Consider the following 11911-nt stretch of genomic DNA (forward strand, 5'->3'; position numbering starts at 1 on the left):
TAAAACTTAAGGAATCGAATCGTGTCAGGGAGTCATGTGGATCTTAACATTTTGGTTTGAATATGACAAATCAACATCGTTTATGACATTCCCACCCATACACTATTTACACGTATTTTTATACAGTTTCATTCAATTTTAAACCCATACGAACTCTGCCATCACGATATTCATGCACTATATAGTCGGCGTCGGTGCCATATATTTGTCTATATTTATTTCCTGCCCATATACTTTGATTAGTCAATATGTAATTATAGAACTAAATTTGATAATCATGGCCTTCATTTCACCGATTATTAAGGGTTTTCTTATACGAAGGTTGTCCTTGGGATTATGATAAACACGGAATTAGGTAATCATATTAGTTATATGGAAATGTTAGAGGGCCTTTTCTGGAAAAGATAGCAACATGGTTGTGTAAAGAGGAACTTAATTGCACGGTTACTTGTTTCTCTCTACTTTATTAATTGATAAATATGACAAGTACATTTTATATCATGCGTACTAAACTACTTTATTCCAATGTGTTTGTTATCAGTATAATGACATGTCCATGGTTAGCGATACATCAGCTTTAACGTCCTAGTTTACAGCCCTGTGTAAGAACAAATATTAAAATGTAAATAGGTCAAATCATGAAGATCATAATACTGCACAGATATATTGTAGATATATTATGATCGTCAAATTGTGTATGCTTCCAAAGTCAGAATTTCAGAATGGCTACTCACCAACAACAAGTAGTTAGGAACGGCGGCCACCTCCTGTTCAGAGAAAGAAATAGTCTAAGTGTGTTAATAACACAAAATAACGTCAATTTGTGTGATCGTATACTATCACTCGTTTGAGTTTACTTTTCTATTATCTGTCAATTAACAACCTTTTGTGTTTGATCGGTGTGAATAATATATTAACCTCTTCCTCCGTTTACTCTTCTTTCTGTCTCTACAATTAAAAAAATATGCAACGTGAATTGGCAATGTTTTCGAAATGCTCAAGCAGTAAAGGGTAAGGTATGAGATATTTAATCTTAATTATTCTCGATCCTTATACGGTTGCGCAAATGGTCACGGATGTACTATCGTTTGTAATAAAATATTGATTTCGTGTTTTCTGTATACGTAGTACGATTCACTCCAAGCATGTAGATGTCAATAGAATATACACAATGTTGCTACAATTTACCATCCCATGGTCTTCAGTCTTTCTTTTCTCCCGTTACAATTAAGCGAATATGCACCAAGCGTTAAATTGGATTGACAGTGTTTATTCTAACCACACATTATGACATTGAAACGATTAGAATGGTCGTATGTATTCTACTAGTATGTTGATATTATAGATAATTGTCATAAATCATTAAGCCTCATAGCATATTATTTTTACATGATTCAACATTTAGTTCTTCTACTGGTACAACATTTATGGTGAGAGGTGCAAATGTAGTTTTGCAATATACATACATAACTGCACAAAATGATGTGAAATGTGAATAATATACATAATGCTATTGGGCTTAAGTACAATTACTTGATTTTACCTTTATCTGGTCCCAAATCTCTCGTTTCTGCCACTTCAATTAAGAAAATATGCACTCGCGTTAGAATGTAAAAGAAGATGTTTATTTAAACAAACTAGCTATACAATTTAAACGATAGAAAGGTCACCAATGTCCTGAGTATATTGGTTCGCAAATGTAAATCAAAGTAGATCACTGTGCGTCTAATAGTGTTTATACTTCTGTTAATTTACAATAATAACTAACAAGACAGAATAACAGCATTTGCTGACGTCTTTTGACTCCCGGGTGCGAAACACACAATAATGGTCTTTGCGGTTATTACATTAATTATCAGATTTATAGACATACATGTATTTTAATGAAACTTAGTAAATAAATGTTCTGGGTTAGTACTCAGACCTGGCTAAGTTTGGTTGAAATTTGTGCATATCAATTTGGTAATTTGCATGTTAATTAGCCGTTTCTAATCCGTTTAACTCTTTTATGTACTATTCAACTGATTTCAATGAAACTTTGGGCATATATATCAAAAATATCACCCAAGGGTGGCGATCTTGTTATCTCCGAGCATTGTTTGTACATGGATAAAGAAACTCAAAGACAAAGGCGGAGCCGTTTTTATATTAATGATCATAAAAACACTTCTTATTGTGTTGATGATAACATTGTCAATGTAAATTTCATCTGCTGGAATGTTAATGAGTTAGGTTGATATCACACTATTGGCTTCAACTATTGGTACTGAAATTTACCTTCTTTTGGTATGCCTTGATTTCTCTTCATTTGCTCTACAATATAGAAAATATGCAGCAAGTGTTAAATTGGTGTCTACGGTGTATAAACCACACTCGCTATACTCACATAATGATTGATGGATTGTATGTATCCTGCCAATATGCTGAGACAATAGATCATTGTCATAAATAACCATGGCATATCATCAGTGTGTCACATTATACGTATAATAAATAAAGCGCAGTGTCTTGTCATTCGTCAATTAAATTATTATATGTATAAAGATCATGATTTATATCGTGCATGATAGTGGTTTGATCTTATCATTCAATTGTCACATAATGTATGTAATAATTCGTCGCCGTGTGTCATATGACGCGATATAGTTCTCGACCCTTCGCATACACGTAGACAAAAGAATATGATATTGCGTCGAAATGATTAGTTTATATCACATGTCATTGCCATAAGCATCATAGTGTAGGAGTATTGTGTTTTCGCGATTGAAAAATCACATTACATGCACAATAATTAAAGCTTATGTCATCGCCGTTCGTCGTCAGATAAAGTTAGTTCTGATATATATATATATATATATATATGTTTGTATTTTTTATAATAAATAATAGAGAATCAAGGACTTAAATAAATATATCAAAAAAATCATTTAGGCTATATTATATGTTTGTCAATTAGATAATGTCTTGTTTTTTTTTCTATAATTGGTTAATTGTTGATATCATTTATTATTGGTGTGTATATTATATCTACAGTTTGTTAACATATTCTGTCTTTATATACTTCATCGGGTTTTAACATGCATCTGGCAGTTAAAACGAAAAACAAGGGCATTTTGTAACGAAATATATAGTCTGATGGTAATTGAATATTTTTCGAGAAAATACTAATTGAGCACAAGTTAGCTCATTTTTTTAAACAAAGAATACAGTTTTTATACTCACAATATGAGAAAAAAACAAACTCATATCTATCTCATCTTCATATGTCATAACACAGTTGTTAACAATCATCAAAAAAATTCGTTGTTTTAATGGTGATCTCTCCGGAAATCTACGAAATTGTTTGTGTGTGTGTGTCAATCACTATTATTTGGTCCATAACATACATCTTTGTTTGCATAAGCAACAGACAAAACAATCAAACAAACGAAACTAACGCCAGCAAAAACTATTCTACGAATAATTTGATAACTGGATTATACAAGGATTTATGGTGAATAGTATTATATGGTTTGTAATCAACAATTACTGAATACTAACCTCGAAAATGGCCACCACGTTGAGCCTATTTATATAAATATCAAGGTATGTAAAAGTAAGATTATCATTATTAACAACAATGTATTACAAGAAGGGTCACACAAATTAGATCGAGAAGATTTGATGTGAAGTAAATTTTTATGAATATAATGTCACGAAACTCACAATTGAAATTCTTCTGAGTAAAGTGTTATGTCACAATTATATTTAAATTTCTTCCATGAATGACAGATGAAAGTATTATATGTGTTTGGCAATTGTGAGGCGAACAATACAAACCGTACATAAATCAGTTTGATAAATTAGTTTAATTGTCTACATATGCATATTTGATGTTGGTAATTGGTGTAGAAATTTATATGCAACATGATCTATTTTATGGATTCATATTCATAAATAAACATTTTCGAAATTATCTAACAAATATTACATGCATTCATCGACCAATCAAGAGAATTATGTTCAATGCAAAGAAACACAAAGTGCATGTGAAATGAACATGCGTGTACATGCTAGTTCAAATTGACATGTCTGAAGTGTAGTTTGGGATATGTATAGAATGGTAGCCAAAGCATGTAAAGTTAACTGACAATGTCAATGACTGTAGTTTTTGTAACAGTTTGTTTTTGATTTAACACATAGGCAATAACTGCTAATTTCAATTTGGTTGGTATCTCAAGAATCAAATAAAAGTTAATGCTAGTTAGGTTGAGCGTGAAATGAAACATAGTAATATTTATTCTAAATTTAGCAGCAAGATTTCAGTGTAATTAGAAGTACGGTTTGATACAGGACTGACTGAATTGACACCAAATTAAAATACGACCAGAAGGCGATACTGATAAATACACAGATGAAGACGATGACAATAAACCAGAATTGATATCCACAGCAGCTTTACTGTGTGTTACTCAAGACAAAACAACAATAAAAAATTACTACTACTGAATCTCAAAATAACATGAAAAGATTAAATGTTTTGCGGATGAAACTATGTGTCATTAATTACTTGAGATTAAAAAATAAAATAAAGAATTTCAAGAGGAGAAGAGAGAGAAAACCCGGATCCACCACATATAATTAAGTGATAGTTAACATTGTTTATAGTATGAAAATAATCATAAGAATAATAGAGTTTGACTCCCGAACTTTGATGGTGAGTGGCAGAAATCATATATCAGAAATATGGAAATATGACATGGTAGAATGCAATGAGCAAAAACCAAGAAGCATCGTCAATATGGTCCATGGACTAAAATAGGGAAAGATTATTAACAAACAATATAGCTGAAGAGCTCCTTGGCTTGTAGGGTACATCACCACAGTTCGTTAACCCAGAGAAGAACAACAACACACAATCATTCCACAAACTGTCTTGTATGTCATTTACCATTGTGGAGGAATTATAAGCAAGCGACTATACAAAGATGATGGGATAGACAAACGACGTATAATGTGATAATCGATACAATGTTTCAATGAATTTTGAAGACATTATTAGAACATCCAATATTGAATAAATTAATTAAATTAAGAGTCATCGCCACTGGAAGTGCAGTGATGCAACATGATGTATCAGTATCATTAACACATTAATATGATACATCAGAGGAAGCAGTTTTAGGCAGAATGTTTCTTCTTGGGACTGACATCATATTTTAGATATTATGACCCACAAATGATGTTATGATAACAGAGGTTTGAAGAGTTGACAAGATGATTAATTAACACCCAAATACTGGCATATAAAGATGAAGAGAGTGACAGTCATGATTGGATAAATTGGATGATAGTTTCTGAGCTGCACTGATGATATTGATACTGATGAGTTCGTCATGCAATATATGCATATCAATTGATATATCAGAATGTAGTTATTAAAATGGCGTCATCATTCATCATCTTTGCAAAACAAAACATGGAGTCATTATTGACAAGAACATGCAATTAAAGCAGCACGTGTAAGTCAGCTAGTGTTGGTATTCATAAAATTGAGTATGATTTATGGTGTCATTCATATGCAATGTGTAGTTTATATGTTACATAACTGTGTGTACTATAACATATATACAAATTATACCTTTATATCTGCGACCATAAGTAACACAACACATATTACCATTATTGTTTTATAGCTTGTCATCCTTCTGTCATAAAAATGAGAGATGTTCAATAAATTGTAGTTGTAATCAAATTGCTGTTGTCATGACGATACTATGGGGCGACGCCCTCAGTGGTGAAGTCCACATGCCGTCATGACAACGCATGCAAAGTATTAAGACTAATGGTTGAGCGATTAACATTCAGTGTCAATCGGGCTTATGGCGACGATTGAAGTTGTCATAAATATCTGTGTCACACGCAACGTAATAATACCGTAATTTGTATAGTACAGGTGTGATGGTTCAAATTCCAAAATGGCAACAGTAACATAAAAACTTCCCTGGCGGCGATGATAACATACGAACACGGAGCCAACAGACGAGGTTTCAACTGGTACTGGTATTATTATACTCTGCAAACATCAAGTACAATAACTCGGTAAAACTCCAAACCTCCAATAACTAGATACTTAAACTCCAACACAATTCAACGAGATCTCCGATCTTATCTCAGTGCTGAACAACTCCCCTATATATACTCACACTGTCTATAAATAGACCATTACATCAGCATACATAATGAGTCTGGAACTTACTACAAATTTCTAGAATGTTCCATTACCTATTCAACCAGTTTCTAAAAATTCCACCCAGACACAGTACGGTTCTAGAACATTCTCAGTCACACGGAAGTTGTAAACAAGTCGTATGCGACATGCCTCCCCTCTCAAGAATATTATAACATATAATATTACATGACTAGCAACGACGTCAATGATACGAATACGATAACAATTTCAAACAAAACAACAATACAATATATCAAATCGAACTGAATAACGCTCTGAGTACAAAAAATCGAAAATCACATACAGTAGAATATAATAAAATATAAAATACAGTCATAAACGAATAACATTCTACTATACTGTTCAAAAGTTCCTCAGTCCAGGAATATCCTCAACACGATGATTATATCCCTGCAGAGTCATCGCCCATCTCATCACTCGGCCATTTGCAAACTTGGTTTTATCCATGGTCGACATCAGTAACGTGGGATGGACATTGTGCTGCTCGATGACCAACACCCTGACATACAAAACACCGGATACTACTGCCCTGTCCCACATCAGTATCACCAATGGCAGTGTCATTATCATTACGCCTCACCTGGTTCTTCGTGGATAACTGTCGATCATGTGCCACTAGGTACTGCTTTGCTATTACCACCAACTCATCTAATTCTTTGGGGGCTCTTTCTTTAAGATGAACTGCAAGATCTTTTGTACAGGCACCAATAAACTGCTCCTTCACCATCAAGTCGGTAACACCATCATATGTTGCTGCAGTGCCTGACAACTCAACCCATTTATTAAAATAATTCTTAAGCCGCACAATTAACTGGTTAGGACTCTCGGAACTTTCAGTTCTAATTTCACGGAATCGCTTCCTGTACCCATCCTCTGTGAAATCGTATCTTGTCAACAGCGCCACCTTCACACGATCATAGTCAACTGCATCAGTGTCGGACATCCTGGAATATACTTCCAGTGCTCTACCAGTCAACAGCGCACTCAATTTTGTGGCCCATCCATCTCTATGCCAACTCGCATTCGTTGCAAACCTCTCAAACCGCAATAAATAACTATCAAGTTCGTCCTTGCCATCAACAAATGCAGGCAACTTTGGTGACTGTGCATCACTGACCACATTTCGTTGACCACCAAAATCAGCCGGTTGGAAGCCCGGCATTGCTGCTTGCAGCTCTAATTTCCTCAACTCAAATTCTCTTTCCTTTTCTCGCAGTTCTGCTTCCATTCGCAATTTCTCTCTTTCGCCTGCTTCCACTTCCAGCCGTAACTTTTCCTTTCTTTCCTCAATCTCCATTTTTCTTATCTCTGCTTCCCTTTCCTTTTCTCGCTGTTCTGCTTCCGCTTCCAGCCGTAACTTTTCCTTTCTTTCTTCTCCAGGCATTCCCAGTTCATCCGCCCACTCCATCAACTCTTGTTTCGACATATCTTTTATCCCGCTGGCCATGTTGTCTTCTATATGTCTTCACTGTTCCCGGACGAGCCCCCAGATGTCACACGCAACGTAATATTACCGTAATTGGTATAGTACAGGTGTGATGGTTCAAATACCAAAATGGCAACAGTAACATAAAGACTTCCCTGGCGGCGATGATAACATACGAACACGGAGCCAACAGATGAGGTTTCAACTGGTACTGGTATTATTATACTCTGCAAACATCAAGTACAATAACTCGGTAAAACTCCAAACCTCCAATAACTAGATACTTAAACTCCAACACAATTCAACGAGATCTCCGATCTGATCTCAATGCTGAACAACTCCCCTATATATACTCACACTGTCTATAAATAGACCATTACATCAGCATACATAATGAGTCTGGAACTTACTACAAATTTCTAGAATGTTCCATTACCTATTCAACCAGTTTCTAAAAATTCCACCCAGACACAGTACGGTTCTAGAACATTCTCAGTCACACGGAAGTGGTAAACAAGTCGTATGCGACAATCTGGCTGTACTATACTACTGATGTCCTTATGACTGAATGGTGCGTATATGTGTCGAGCGATCCTGGAGTACCACTCACTGTCTTGCGAGTTACCCATTCCCCGTTACAACTACTTCCCGTATATTCAACCTGACGAGCCATCCACCTATAACAACCCTGATAGACGAAACCTGCATTGTTTACACTCGTTAAGTAACATGCTTTATTATATTTTATGTGTTCGTTCTTGGATCTTTTAATCCAGCATATTTATTATTTCTATATTTCAAACATAATATTGTATGATGATATGTGGCTTAGTGTATTATGCCCATAACATCGATAAAATAAAGTAAAGTTTGAGTTTTGGCCAAGCATATGTGTATTACCATATTTTAACTTAATATCCATTATGTGCACAGTTGATAGTGAACTCTATTTGCAAATTTATATATAGTGAACTGCGTTTCAACTGTTTTTCATATATAGGATGCTGGACAACATTACATTCTCTGTCAATAGCGTATGATTTATATATGACTACAATTTTACAAGCGAGACCAGATCAATATCTATATAAGAGAGTATGGTGGACTGTACTTCAACTATGCCAAATAGATTGGTAGATTGGGACAACCCCTGGTACCCATAACAGAGAACCGGGATTGTTATTGTATGAAGTTGATTGTGATGTCACATGTGAAATTTTTTTTTTAATTTGCGCTTCTACGTTGTGTTGTACTACACTTTTCGAAAGCATTGTGAGACTACCATTTCATGCAAGATACAGTCTATACCATAAAAGCATTACCATGCTAACTACGTCGCTGCCAGGGTACACCCCAGGAAGTGAATCACGACGGTTTATTGTAGAAAAAATTAAGGGAGGGGTGCGGTGATTATAATGGTGTATACTATACATTAAGGGAGGGGTGCGGTGATTATAATGGTGTATACTATACATTGCGCTGTCAGCCAGAATAGCTATCATTTCATTTGTTTAATGTGCGTTTGATCGTATTTGTACGTATTCGAAATTTAGTATTGATGTGCATAATACATATTTATATAGTACATTTCAGGAAGGTGAAAAATACGTCTGGGAAGGTGGTGGGGAATTACATGATCAGCAGAGAGCGGATAGAGCATACCAACTAAAACTAGTTAGCATGTGAGGACAGCTAAAGACAGATATAGAACTATGGATATTAAATAGAAAAAAAAATAACTGGCAAATTTTTCAACCACTTTTCCACCAAAATTCCAAAACTTCCAGACTGTAAGGATGGAAAATATGTTTTTCACATGTATAGCATAATAGCATATAACATTTTAGTTTCATTTTGGACTCCAATCATATTTGACCTTAGTAAAATGTTCAATTCCAATTAATTAAAATTCCAATTAAAACTGTCGTGGAGTTCAATTTTTCTTTTTCACCAAGCCTTACAGTGGCAAAACTTAAACTTTGTTTTGCCCTGAATTGCATTTACTGAATGCTGATTTAGAGTGAGATGCGGATACAACTAGCCTAAAATGTTGCCAATGTGTCGTTATAATCGTGAATACACTCATGGCTCCAAAAATAGTGATTACTTTAATCGCACCCGATAAACTCGATTTTGTTAGTCACCACTGTAAAATCGCCATTTGTATTGTAAATACCCTGAAATATATCAAAACATGTGGGTGTCAACATTTCGATATGACGTGGTTATTGAGTTCGTCATAAGCAAACGTGCTCACACCATTGGGGTAATAGAAAACAATGGGTCTGTTATCCGGTAATTTATGCGTGTTTTGTTTGCACGATTTGGTGAAATTGTAAAGCCACGGATGGTCTGTGCGAAGCGTGATCAAACGTCCTGTCACTATATGGGAAAGTAACAAGATGTCGGGTCAGGTTCTGTGCATAGGAAAGCTGCTTATGGGAGGGGCGTATATTATATACATAGAGAAGCGAACGATGTTATTAATACCATGTATAAATGTACATATATTGTATTCCAGTACAAATATAGTGAGAATAATGCAGTACGTATTTCTACAAGCAAACGAATGAGTTTCCAGTGATGAACTGTGGTTTTAATAACAGTGTACAGAAAACCTATACAAATACAACCGATATATATAAATTGTGCTAAGACTTTGTTTCCAGTGATTCACATAATTAAAAAACGAGACAATTATCAATATATTAACGGAAATTTGTGGACACTATCTGAATATCATAGTACATAAACACAATTGTTTTTAACGATTCTGTAATATCTACATATGCTACATATAGACCTCGATGTAATGAGTATGTATTGGATTACGGTAAATATCACTTAATGCCACCACAAGTCAAACATATTGGACACATTAAAGTGATCATATACATTTACATTCTGAAACATTTATCAAATTAGAGTTTTCAATCAGTGATATATTAGTCTAAAATGTATATGGAATTGTTTTGTTACACATTGATGAGATTTTTTGAGTAGTTGAAGGGTGGTAGTCGAATTTAATGTAAATAAACAATGTATTTTACACTTTTACACGCGTTGTGTACGTTGCTATGAGTCCCATGTTGAACAGAACGCGGCGCGACGACCACTGCCCTTAAAGGAATATGAATCTGAGAAAAAAACGTATGAGTGTTGAAATAAGTAACCTACATACCAGTCTGGATCTGCTTGTGGTGGCTGCTTCTACTTTCGACGTAAGGAAAGGAATGTGTTTAAAAACTATATTTACAGTGAAAATACCAGGAGATATAACAACCTGGGGGTGTTTGAAAAACCGAGTGCAGGAAAAATACCCGGATATATCAGACAACGTCCATCATCCAGTGTGTATGCATATAATTAGTATGTCATTAGTATGTCATTTGCCCGCCTAGTGATGACGTGTTCATCTTGAAATAGTTTGTTTGTTTGTTACATGTTCGCATGATAGAAATATGTACATTCCTGAAATCAGCATATGTTTACACTGTTCCATTGTTTTTTGTTTGTTTGGGCCCAATTTGCATAAACAATGTGTAAGTACAGCCCGGCATAGAATAGTGCAAAGCCTTTTGGGTAGAATGTGAGGTCATTATTTGTAGATGTGTCATTGGGTGCTGCGTTCAGCTTGTGTGATTGCACACACACAACATTTTGATCGTCATAGTTGTTAAAGTAACAGAACGAAAAAATATGCAATGTGTTTGCTGGATTTGCTTCACTATAATGTATTCTGACATAAGTGTAATTTACTTGATGAGAAATTAGTGTGGCAGTTGTTTATAGAAAAATATCCTTTTTGATGACGTCCACAGCTAATAGTCTTTTATTCCAAAATTGAAACAATGATTTTACAACTGCCTTATTCTCTATATTTATCTATCCAATCCAAATTTCTAGTCAGGTCAGGCATCTTAGCCAGATTTTGGTGAAAATCTGTACTCAGTGAACTCTGTTTGTCTGTCTCCTTACAACTGTTAAGGTATTCACGAACTACCAACCCATGCAAGATTAGGTTTGAAGTCTATACCATGAAAGTATGACCTTACCAACTGCGTCTCCGTCAGTAAACACCTGAGAGCGAATCACCACTTTGCGCACACACAAACACTACTTGATATTCAGAGTCGGCTATTATTATAAGATTTAAAATTAGTTTACTGCATTGGGTTGTCAGTCAGCATAGTTATCATTATATATGTTTAATGATTGATTGATTTAAAGTTAATGTATGCATAATTGGACAC

The 11911-nt window shown here is 34.8% G+C and overlaps 1 long non-coding RNA gene across 2 annotated transcripts; it reads right to left on the bottom strand.

Annotated features, from left to right (window-relative positions):
• Positions 1–448: 448 nt before the first annotated feature.
• Positions 449–10983, bottom strand: LOC146735654 (uncharacterized). Of its 2 annotated transcripts, none has more exons than XR_014931246.1 (8): positions 10840–10983; positions 5621–5687; positions 3541–3565; positions 2278–2313; positions 1544–1576; positions 919–948; positions 735–767; positions 449–598 (listed from the first exon to the last, which is right to left on the bottom strand). It is a non-coding gene; the product is annotated as an uncharacterized LOC146735654 (long non-coding RNA). The 2 variants fall into 2 exon arrangements; XR_014931247.1 differs by having other exon boundaries at positions 884–948; positions 10840–10981.
• Between the last annotated feature and the right edge of the window lie 928 nt (positions 10984–11911).

This window comes from Saccoglossus kowalevskii, chromosome 12 (genome assembly GCF_978046115.1).
Source record: "Saccoglossus kowalevskii chromosome 12, keSacKowa6.1, whole genome shotgun sequence".
Taxonomy (NCBI): Eukaryota; Metazoa; Hemichordata; class Enteropneusta; family Harrimaniidae; genus Saccoglossus; species Saccoglossus kowalevskii.